The sequence below is a fragment of the Helianthus annuus genome, chromosome 7, assembly GCF_002127325.2.
Source record: "Helianthus annuus cultivar XRQ/B chromosome 7, HanXRQr2.0-SUNRISE, whole genome shotgun sequence".
Taxonomy (NCBI): domain Eukaryota; kingdom Viridiplantae; phylum Streptophyta; class Magnoliopsida; order Asterales; family Asteraceae; genus Helianthus; species Helianthus annuus.
The window spans coordinates 6059506-6072456 of NC_035439.2; positions in this window are offsets into that span (position 1 = coordinate 6059506).

The following is a 12951-nucleotide window of genomic DNA, read 5'->3' on the forward strand; positions in this document are numbered from 1 at the left end:
TCTCTATCACCGAAGTGACCGATAGGATATTAGAACACATTAAAACTATCGAACGTTGCATAAAAGAATTTCGCGCAAGGGAAGAGGAGTCCCGCGCAAGAGAAGAATTAAATTGTAATGATAACGTGGAGATAGTTGAAAACGTAAAAATGGAAGAAAAAATAAGTGAAAAACCGACACATGAGTTAAACAAGGAAAGGGGTGAGGTCGATAACGTTAAACTACAAGAAGAGTCTAATTTTGAAGAAATTAATCTCTTGTCACCTTCTTTTGAAAATCATTGTTTAGTTACCCCTCATGCTAAGTTTTTAAAAGAGCTAAACACTAATACTAAAATTGAAGAAATGGTAAGTGTTAAGTTAACTAATGATCAAACTTCGCTAATAAAAGAAGATCCTTTTGAAATTAACATTACACCGGTTCCATGTTTCTTTCAAAATTCATTTATTAGTAATATCACCATTGATAAAGATCTTTGTGTTAACATAATGCCTAACTACATTTTTGAAAAGCTAAGTATTAGTGATTTTGCTCCACTTCAAATACCCGTTTTTCTATCCGATCGAAAAGTAATAAAATCAATCGGTGTAGTTGAGGATGACTTTGTCATCCTCGATGACGCTCCTCTAGTCTTGGGAAAACCTTTTGTAAAAACTCATGAAGCTTTGAAAAACCAGAAATTTAACAATCTACCTCTTCAATTAGGGGCATTCAAAAGGAACATAGATCTTGAGCGTTCAATGAAATATCCTTTTGGCAATAATGACCCCCTAATTGAAGATGAAGATGAGCCACCCGATACAACTGAATAAGATGACCACTTTGTTGAAGAAGAGGTCGCCATAGAACAAACCTTTAAGGTTCTTGACCTAGATGAGCCACAAAATAAGGTGTCTCCTAAAGACCCACCCTTTGAGCTCAAAGAACTCCCTAAAGGTTTGGAATATGCTTTTCTAGACAAAGGTGGTAATTTACCTGTAATTATTTCGTCTAAATTAAGTAGCGTAGAAAAAGAAAAATTAGTTAATCTTCTTAAAAAACACAAAAATGCGATCGCTTGGAAGCTTGTAGATATTAAAGGAATACATCCTTCCATGTGCACGCACAAAATTTTAATGAATGATGACTACAAAACATTAATACAACCACAACGAAGAGTAAATCCCAATGTGCAAGAGGTGGTTAAAAATGAGGTCATCAAGCTACTACGCCGGACTAATCTATCCTATCTCCGATAGTCCCTGGGTAAGTCCCGTCCAAGTAGTCCCAAAGAAAGGAGGCATGACGGTAATAACTAATGAAAAAAAATGAATTAATACCGACAAGAACCGTCACAGGATGGAGAGTTTGTATAGACTTTAGACGATTAAATGAAGCAACAAGGAAAGACCACTTTCCTTTGCCCTTCATTGATCAAATGTTAGAACGACTATCCGGTCATAAATTTTACTATTTCTTGGATTGTTTTTCAGGTTACTTTCAAATCCTGATAGCACCTGAAGACCAAGAAAAGACGACTTTCACATGCCCCTACGGAACTTTTGCCTATCGACGCATGCCATTCGGTCTATGTAATGCACCTGCAACATTCCAACGTTGTATGGTGGCCATTTTCCATGACATGATAGAAAAGACAATGGAAGTCTTCATGGACGACTTTTCTATCTTTGGAGACTCATATGACCAATGCCTCGATAACCTTGAACGAATGCTATCCCGATGTGAGGAAACTAACCTCGTCCTTAACTGGGAAAAATGCCATTTCATGGTAACAGAGGGAATAGTACTCGGTCACAAATTCTCAAGCGAAGGAATGGAAGTTGATCGAGCAAAAATAGAAACTATTTCTCGATTACCTCCACCATCCTCCGTTAGAGCAATCAGAAGTTTCCTAGGGCATGCCAAATTTTATAGAAGGTTTATCAAGGACTTTTCGAAAATTTCAAGACCTCTAACAAAATTACTTGAAAAAGATGCACCTTTCATCTTTGACAAGGAATGCAATCAAGCATTTCTAACCCTCAAGGAAATGCTAGTCAATGCACCTATCATGATAGCCCCTGATTGGAAATTTCCTTTCGAAATCATGTGTGATGCAAGTGACTTTGCTGTTGGAGCAGTCTTGGGACAAAGAAAAGAAAAGCATTTCCACCCAGTTTATTATGCTTGTAAAACACTTAACGATGCACAAGAAAATTACACAACTACTGAAAAAGAGTTACTATCTGTGGTATTTGCTTTTGATAAATTCCGTTCTTACCTTGTTCTTTCTAAAACTGTAGTCTATACAGATCATGCAGCTATCCGATACCTCTTCAAGAAACAAGAGAAAAACCCTGTTTGATCAGATGGATTTTACTCCTCCAAGAATTCGACATTGAGATCAAAGACAAAAGAGGAGCAGAAAACACTGCTGCAGATCATCTTTCACGCCTAGAAGACCCAGCTTTGGAGGCAACCAGGGACGAACAGATCAACGAAAAATTTCCCACAGAATCCTTGGAAATGGTGGAAAGCAGACAAGAACCATGGTATGCCGACTATGCTAATTACTTAGCTAGCGGTATAGTCACCAAAGGATGGCCGCATCATCAAAGAAAAAAATTCTTCGCTGATGTAAAGCATTACTTTTGGGAAGACCCTTATCTTTTCAAAATGTGTGCCGACCAACTCATCCGAAGGTGTGTCCATGGTGGTGAAGCACGAAGAATTCTCCGTCATTGTCATGAAGGTCCATACGGAGGACATCATGGTGCCGCTAGTACCGCACGAAAGGTATTTGATTCAGGATTTTATTGGCCAACCATTCACAAAGATGCCCAAGATCTTGTAAAGACATGTGACGCTTGCCAAAGATCAGGTAATATTTCTTCCAAGAACGAAATGCCCCAGAATGGCATTCTCGTTTGTGAAATTTTTGATGTGTGGGGGCTCGATTTCATGGGACATTTCCCACCATCAAAGGAAACAAATATATACTTGTGGCGGTTGATTACTTGTCTAAATGGGCAGAGGCCGAAGGTCTTCCAACAAACGATGGAAGAGTAGTGGTGAAATTTCTGAAAAAATTATTCTCTCGTTTTGGAACACCAAAAGCTTTGGTAAGTGATAGAGGTACCCATTTTTGCAACCATCAACTCGAAAAAATCTTAACAAGATATGGGGTCTATCACCGGGTCTCAACAGCGTATCACCCTCAAACAAATGGACAAGCCGAAGTGACTAACCGAGGTTTAAAACGAATACTTGAAAAAACCGTAGGTTTAAATAAAAAGGAATGGGCTGATAAATTAGATGGTGCTTTATGGGCTTTTCGAACTGCTTATAAAGCCACTATAGGCACAACCCCATATAAGCTCATCTATGGAAAAAGTTGTCACTTGCCAGTAGAAATAGCTCATAGGGCCTACTGGGCAATAAAAAGCGTAAACTTAGACTTAGAAACTGCAGGTAAGAATCGATTCTGTCAAATGAATGAATTAGACGAATTAAGAAATTATGCATACTCTAACTCCGAAATTTATAAGGAAAGAATGAAAAATTTACACGACAAATATATTAAGCCTAATGAATTTCGAGTAGGAGACCGAGTTCTGTTGTTTAATTCACGACTTCGATTATTTCCTGGTAAATTGAAATCTAGGTGGTCAGGACCTTTTTCCATCACCCATGTTTTTCCTCACGGTGCAGTAGAAATTAAAGCTCGAAATGGTATTCCATTTAAAGTCAATGGCCAACGGCTGAAACTCTACCGAGGATCCATTGAGGATGAAGAGGAAGAGATCTCACTTCAAACGGTTAACGAATGAAAAGCACCCACATCATACCTGATATGTTACGGACAAGTGAGTATACATCGAAACCGGTAAGTCTTCTAACCATGTTTTCGGAAAAATGGGCACTCACACGAGCTATATATATATATATATATATAATAAAATTTTGCTTGACACGAGGCCGTGTCCGCTGGACACGGGGCCGTGTCGACGCAACTGTCGGGATAAAACCCTCTTTTCCTAACAGTTACCTCATTCCACACGCCCCGTTTTGCCGAAAACGCTCTGGTTCAAGGCGATTTTCCGCAGATTTCCAACGTTACCTCCACGTTTAACAACATCAAGGTATGATTCTATCATCATTAGTAGTTAGATTAGTTACTTGCATGTAGTTAAACATCAAAAAATTTGGGGAAACATCTAGGGTTCTTCAAGTTCATCCGGATCGAACTTCAAATTTTTGATATAATCTGTTAGTGTTAGTTTAGATTAGTATAATAGAAAGTAAATACACTTATATTGTTGATAGATTTGCCCGATTTCTCACAAAAACCTCAAACCCTTGTTTTTAAACCGAAAAAGATGAAATTGAAACAGTAAACGGGTTATTTTGGGAAAAACAGCACTTGGGGTTTCATTTTCGGGGGAAACCGCACCTACTTGGCTAAAAAATTTTCAGATTTTCAGGACCGGGATGAAAAATGAGGTTTTTGAGTAACAGACGTCTGGACACGGGGTCGTGCCCGCTGAACACGGGGCCGTGTCCATCCCACTGTTTGCAGTTTCTTTTGAAAATCTCACTGTTTCGTGCTAACTTTTGGTGTATTCTTTCAGATGTCGAAGTTCACAAGGTTTAACGCGAATGAGCTCGACGCTAGGGCAAGATACGAGTTACTTTAAACAAGGCCTGAGGAGTACCCCAGACAAGCATGCACGGACCTGTTAACCTTGGTAAACCAGCTGGACCGATTCAACAACATCGTTACGGGACCACTAAGAGTTGCATTAACCACTCGGCTTCGATCGGTGCATCAGTGCACCATGGAGTTCTATAGTACTTTTACCTTCACTTCAAGGTGTGACCCATTCGATATTGAAGGGGTTGCATTTCGATGTGGTGGGACAAATTACTCAATCTCTATGGCACAATTCGGGTCAACAGTGGGACTATATGCGGAAGAAGATTCGGGGAACGAGGAAAATACCGGGGGATTACGAGATTTGGATGAAAATGAACGTCAAGCCGCATGGGCCCAAATCGGTGAAGGAATCTACAACCCTAGCAGCACTAAGAGTATTAAGCTAAGGGACCCACTTTATCGCTACATTCATAGGCTTCTCGCTTACTCTCTTAGCCAGCATCACGACAGTAGTGGCGTTGTGGGGTTGAAAGATTTGGTAGTCCTTCACTGCATCCACAACCGAAGGGCCCTCGATGTTGCATACCTCCTACTGCGAAACATGCATCTGAACCGCCTTGCTCGTGCTCCAACACCTATCTTCTTTGGAGGGTGGGTGTACCGCCTCTTTAAGCACTTCATGCGCATCCCTAGGTCCTTTGAAAGGAGCCCATGGTCGGGACGAGTTGACTATCACATCTGCCAAGCCATGAACTTACTTTATGAGGCGGAAGACGGGTCAGTGAGCTTTCAAAGGATGCAAGGCCATGCATGGAACCCACAGGAAGCCCTAGTTCTTCACGCTCCACCTCCTCATTACCAATATCAACCCATGGTGATCCGGGTCAATCCTCCTCACAAGGAGGCGGTTTTCCTAACTTTCAAAGTTTACATGATCTTTTGCAGGAAAACCTCATGTGCATCAGGAACACCTACAACCTTGCCAACAATACATACCACCGGGTCGGAGCTATCGAACGAAACATCAACGATATACAAGACGACATCGGCAGCATCCGGGAGTATATGGCGGGTCATGGGGATGGAGGTGATGACAGCGATGAGGACATGGACTAGGGGGTTGAAGGAGCAGGACCGGGTTGATGGCAAGCCCTCAGGTTAAAGTCCCTTTATCTATCGAAACAGTTTGCGGCCTGCGTGCCAAGTGTTGAACAATTTACTTTCCTTAACTACTTTTATTTTCTGCTTTATTTTTCTTTTACTCTATGCTTTGAACGATTAACTATGGTAAGTTAGGATGTTGGTATTGCTTGGTGTGGTATTAAGTGATGAAACAGGTACAAACCAAGGCTTAGAGTGCTAAGCATTAGCACTCATGAAGCCAGGATGGGAAACCAAAAGGAGGAACCTATTTTTCAGGCTTACAGACTGTCCACACGGGGACGTGTCCAGCTGACACGCCCCCGTGCTCACCTCCCAGACCTGCTCTTTGGTTACTTTTCTGCAGATTTTTGCCAGACACGGGGCCGTGCCTAGCCAACACGCCCCCGTGTCCATCTTCTGTAAGTTTTCATTACTGACAGTTCACCACGGGGTCGTGTCCAACGGACACGGGGCCGTGTCCAGACTGCCAGTAACATAAATTTTTGCTTTAAACACCATGTTACACACTCAATCAACCTAAAAATTTATTTTTTGGACACATTGAGGACAATGTGTAATTTAAGTGTGGGGGGATGCTAAAAGCTTGAATTTTGCGAGTCCTAATTACAAGCCTTACACAAAACTCTATTGGAACTGCTAAACACCCCAAATTTTTTCAAAAACTTTTCATTTTTTTTACTTGTCTTGATTTAATTTGGGAATAACAAGTTCTAAAAAGGTTATATTTTTACAAGTTTACAACCGATAACATCGTGATAAAAAGAACCAACATAAGAAAATTATGAAACGGCATGACAAGCTTAGTTAAAATTCGATTATATATATTTGATCACAAAAAAAAAAAACCCATTCCCACAAAAAGTGAGTTTTGAGCCTTTATTGAGCATATAAATATACATCTTTAAGCTAAATGCTCATTTTTCATTTCTTGTGTGAATAGCCGCTTGGTTCTTACGAATCTAGAACTTGCCACGACAATTCATTCCCGGTCCTTACCAACTTAAACCCAAGTAAGTAAATGATGGAAGCATTAGGACTACCCCTTTTTCTTTCAAAACCATTATTTTTATTTTTCTTTTCACCTACCAAAAAACTCCCCCTAGTTAACCCCTTTGAGCCTAAACCTTTTCATTTCTTTACCCTAAAACCTGTTTACCCACCAAAAACCCTTTCCATTTTTACCCTTTATTTTAGTAACAAGCTCGGTTTTCGTGTGACAAAAAAAAATGAAATGAAGTTAGAAATAAACAAACAGAGCTCTTAAAACAAAAGCTTGTTTGAAGAAATACTTCATTAAGAATAAAAAGTCACTAAAACAAAATGTTTTACGAAAACCGACACTTTTTACGATTTTCGCCCTTTTCTACTAACCACTAACCCAACTACCCACCTTTAGCCCAAGCCTTTACCCAAAAAGTCCTCTTGATATTTACAAAGGTAAAAAGTTAAAGAGGAGGATGATTGATTGCTTGGCAAGCCTATGGTAGGAATAAGTTCCATGCCGCTCTCGAGTGATTCACTAAAAATACACCTTCGGCCGAGTGTGAGTGATTTCTCCCGTGAGGTATGTGAACTTGTATATAAATGGAATTTTAAAAAGGCATGTTATGCCCAAATAAGTAATCTCTCTTATGAAACGTTCTAAATAAATCATAACGAATAGGATTGTAAATAAATAAAAATAAAACCCAATAAAGATCTTGGATTCCCGACACTCTATGACAAGCCAAAACCTTCTCTTCTACCCATTCCATTTGGGAGTGTAAGCCACATATAAAAGAGTTTTGCTTGAGGACAAGCAAAAAATTCAAGTGTGGGGATATTTGATGTGTGTAAAATGCAACATATAAATTACATCAAATAAGGCATAAAACTAACCCTTTTTAAGTATTAATGTTGGAAAAAGAGTGTTTTTGTCTTCCTTTTGTATTTTCAGGATTAAATGAGCTCAAATTAACAAAAGAAGCAAAAAGACAGCGGCGTTGGTTCACCAAAAACAACTTTAAGTGGTGAGAAGATGCAAGAACCTCAACCAAGTTCATCAAGTCATCATTCTGGATATCATTCATCTTCAAAGTCAAGTTCTGATGAAACTGAAGAGATTCTGTGCAACATTGCTCTTAAATTGAAGAATTCTCCTGCAATGAGCATCAATGCAGCAAAGCAGCAGATGAGTTTCCTTGCATCTGTTCTGGAGTCATATGAAGGTCTCGTAGCTGGAAAAATTGGAAATTCTGAATTGACCAAAGAAGACTACGACCAGATTGATCCGGAAGAGATGGAGCTCATTGACATTCGTTGGTGTTTGGCTAGTTGTATTCGAAGAGCTCAGAGGTATATGGAGATTACCGGGAAACAATCTCTTGGAGGTGCGTCAACGAAGCTTGGATTCGATAAATCCAAAGTGACCTGCTTTAGATGTAAACAAAAGGGTCATTTCAAAAGAGAATGCAGAAATTCTGAAGTTGCTGAAGCAAATGAACGTCCTTTCAACGATGACTATTATCGAAAAGCTATTTATCATTGAAGCAGAGAAGAGCCAAAGTTGATTGAAGATAAACCAAAAGAAAAATCAAGAGCTTGTGCTGTAATTTACGAGGATGAAGGTTTTGACTGGAGCACAGTTCTTCCAGATGAAGATCGTCCTAAAGATCCTTCTGTAATAGCTCATGACAGAAAAGCATCAAAGACTCCGCATTATGTTTTTGTTGCTGAAATTCAAGATGAAAACAAAGAGAAAGACACTGCTGAAATCCGTGAAGAAAAAGTTGAGATCAAAGAGAGAACTCGAGAAGAGATCTTGAGTGAGAAGACTTACAGAGAAAGAAACGTGGTCTACAACAGAATGGATGACATGCAGGAAGAGTATGAAATTGCTGTCAGCAACAGAAGATGGGATGCAAAGAGAGAGTGTTATTACAACAGAGATGGTGAACCGGTTGTTCCAAAGAAAGACATAATCTTTGATGATGTTCTTCTCGTTGTCCCGTTGAGAGCTGAATACTATAGCAATGTGATGAGAGATGACACATATGCTAAAAGGAATGAAAAGGAGATCAGATATGCCATGTTATCATGTCTGAGAAAAAGGGATGAAGAGAGAATGAAGAAGAGTGTTGAAGAGATGGTGAACAATCTGAAGAAGGTTGCTGAAGAGATTGAAACAGAAGCTGTTGAAGGTGAAGCTGTGAAAGAAATCAAAGTTTTAAATGTCGATGAAGTGAAAGAAGAAGTTGAGGTGAATGAAGAGGTTAAGAAAGCTGTTACTGAAGAACAGCAGATTGAAGTAGAAAAGAAGAATGAAGTTTTGGAAGCTGGTGATGCTGGTGATGAAGTCAGGGTTGAAGAAAAGCTGAATGAAGCTGATCAAAAGCAAACTGAGACAATTGCAACAAACATCGAGGTGCCAATCACTGAGGTACATTTTGATTCTGAAGTCTTAAAACCAATTGAACAGTGCAAGAAATGCATGGAACCGTGCAGAGCTTGTACTGAAAAAGATGAGCAATTCAGAACAAGAGATCTTGAATTCACAAAAATCGAAAACATTTTCAAAGAAAAATGCAAAGAAATACTAGAAAAAGAAAAAGTTTTTAAAGAAAATGATGAAAACTTTCCGAAAAATGTAAAAAGATAGAAAAAGAAAATGAAGTTTTGAAAGAAAATGTTTCTAAAATGACAGAAGAGTATTCTCAAAAAGAAATTGCTTGTCAAGAAATGAAAAAGGAATATGACTCAATGAAATTAGCATATCATATTACGAAAGAGTCATATGAGAAAGTGAAAGATGAAATGAAATATGCTCAATCAAGAATGAATTGTCTTTCTGAAACAACTAAAGAGCTTAAATGAATGTATGCTATAAAACAAGATGTTGTTAATTCTTATATTGAGGATGTTGCTAAGTTAAAGCGACAGATTGCTGATTTAGAACAGGATAACAACAAGTTAAAAAGTTACCACGTGTCGTCATATGTGCCTGAACGAATTTTCAATATAAAACCGGGAGATGGTGAGTCTGAGCAAAACAGGAAAGGCATTGGCTCAGAGTTTCATCAAGTTCCACCACCGGAAAAGTTTGCATTTTATGATGAGGAAAAGGTCGAAAAAGCTTTCAACATGGTAGACCAATTACCAGACAACATTGACATAACCTATTCCAAATCTGATGATTCTCATGATTCAGAGGTGGTAGGTAAAGTCGTTGAAAGTGTGTTGAAAGAAGAGTCGATTGTTACAGGTAAATCTGAATCACAGGATGAAGATGAAGGAAATCTTCATGATGGATATCTGAAAAACACAAAATCCGAGAAAAATTTGAATGATGATTCAAAGGGATTGGTTTATATCATGATTGGATCAGACAAATTATTCTTAGATGTTGTATTCCCGATTCAGAATGTGATTTCAGAAAAGGTTGATAAAGTTTTCAAAATGGTTGAGATTGAGAAGTCTGAGATTTCAAAGTTTGTCGATAAGAGTTGTAAAGTTTCGTATAACAAAGCTGGTTTCAAAAAGAAGAACATGAAGGCTGGGTTGGGTTATAAGAAGGAACAGAATCGAAACAAAAATGAAACGCCAAATTATCGGGCAAAAATGAGTTTTGTTCAAGGAAACAGTTTAGCTGAGGAAAAAGAACTCAAAATGAGACAGTCTAATGATGAGTTCTTTGCACAAAAGAGAAAGCAACAATCACAGGTCAAAGATGTGTCCATGAGAACATGTTTCAAATGTGATCAAAAAGGACATCTTGCACGCAAGTGTCCAAATCTAAAACCTGTGGATGTTGACAACAAGAAGAATGATTCTGAGAGACAAAAATTTGAAAATGTGAGACAAAGGTCAACCAGATTTGATTCAAAACAAACTTGGAGGTACAACAAAAACAAGTTTGCTTTGACTCAAAATTGGAAATCAGACCAGAACAGGTTCGATTCAAGACAGACCTGGAATACTCACACACCCAGATTCCGAACAACACAAAGTTAGAAAACATCAGTTGATATGACAAAACCCCAAGAGTTTTGGAAACCAAAAATTGTTGTTCAAAAAGATTCATATTTTTACAAACGTTGTACACCGAAAGGTCAAACATGGAGTGTTAAGAAACATGTTGATTCGGTAAAAGATGAGAAAGTTGGAGTTAAAATTGAGAAAGTTTTTTGTGAAAAATGACAAAGAATTTCCAGCATTGAATGAAAATTATTGTGTTGAAATGCCTAAGGTTCAACAGACCTGGGCTAAATTGTTCAAGTAATTCAATTAGTTGAATGTGCAGGTGCTCAAGAATACCAAAGACTGTGAAAATGGAAATTGGAGCAGCCTGGCACATGCAGAGGAAGCAGACGCTGCTGGACCCTGTGTTGTTTGAAACAGGGAGTTTGTTTGTTTGTCTGTACATAAATAAACAATATTTCAAAAACTCTATAAAATTGAAAAACTAAAAATTCAAAAATATGTTTTTAGTTTGTTAAAATTTGAAAAACCAAAAATATGTTTGTTTTTAATTTTTTGTCAAAAATAGAAAATTACAAAAATATGTGTTAATTGAACACGCCGAAACCCTCACGGCTGAACAAACATGATTACTTTCACCAGATTGTAAAACGGTTTTCAAACTGTAAAAATCAATGTGTTGTAAATCATGGGGGTAATTACTGTTTTTAGTGTAATTCAGTGCACAGTTAGAAGAACATGGATGGCGAGACAAAGCTATCAGTATTGTGTTGTCAAATTTCCTTTAATGGTTTTGCATTTTAGAGGGAGAAAATTTGTTAGAAAATACAAAAACATTAGAAAATTTGATAAATACAAAAACATGATAAAATTCAAAAATTGAGTTTTTGCGTGAAAAGAGGAAATGATAGTACATCAGTAGACAGTTACAGTATGCTAAAGAAATGTCATGATTAAATAGTGTTAAACAGTCTCACTGATGATATGCCGATAGGTTTTTATACATTTAGTAAACTTTTTCGGGATATAAACCTAAATTCAAACACTTGCTTATTTCGTGGGGAACACTGCATGGATATATAGGTAACCCCTGAAATCTCGTTTGAAAGGTCTCGTATTCTGATATACTAGGTCTTTATGCTCTATGATGTCTGGGGTATTATTCCGGGACTTCTGCTGAATGGAAGTTCTGACCTAGTCCTTGGATAATACTTTCTGCTGATGCTTGAAACATAGCATAAACCCTCAGCATGCAGATGAAACAATAAAATTGATAGTCGCTGCTGTTGTAACTAAAAGATCCTCTAAAGGGGACATACCTTAAAGTCGAAGCTGATATCTCTCTGCGCATACGGAAGTATCGACCTGAGATCCCTCGGCCCTCGCATACCTAATTTATGAACAGATATCATTGTAGTATTCTCACCTGTAAGACTGAATATTGGGATTCTGGATATGGGAGTATATTCAAGAGGTGGGACACATGAATAAGTTTAAGTCTTAAAACATATAATCCGTATCCTGAATCAGTTGAAATTTGTGTGAAAATTTAAGTGGATTAGTATATCGACAATCTAAGTGAATTGTTTAATTCTTAATGTGTAACTAAGCTCAACGGTACTTGTGACTTGTCAAAAACTGATATGATCCTCTGACGCATACTCAAACAAAAATATTATCTGTAAATATGTTTGTACATATTTCTTTACTGCTTTATATTTTGAGAAAATACAAAAAGATTTTGATTTCTGCTTTATTTTCGACAACCATTATCTGAGATACTGAGTTTCAAAGTCTATGTAAGCTGATTGTGTTTCTGAAAATAAAACAAGTTCATTAATTTGAAACTTGAATTTAAAATCAAAAATTTCAAAAACAGTTTGTGATATATCCAAGGTCATTAATTTGGACTTGGATGATTGACTGTGAGGGAGTTGGATTCGTAAATGTTGTTAAATCTAGAAAGATTGTTGATACGGGGAGTATTTTAGAAAGTTTGAATTGCCAGATTACGATATCTGGAAGTTTAAAATGTTGTTACTTATAAATGTTTGAAAGTTGCAGATGTTATTCCAGACTACGATCCCGAGAGCAGAGTCTAAGGGGGAGTCTGAAGATAAGTTTGAAGTAAAGAAAAGTGTGTAGATGGAAAGCTAGGCGTCGATCCCAAAGCACGGAAGCTTGACGAAAGGGAG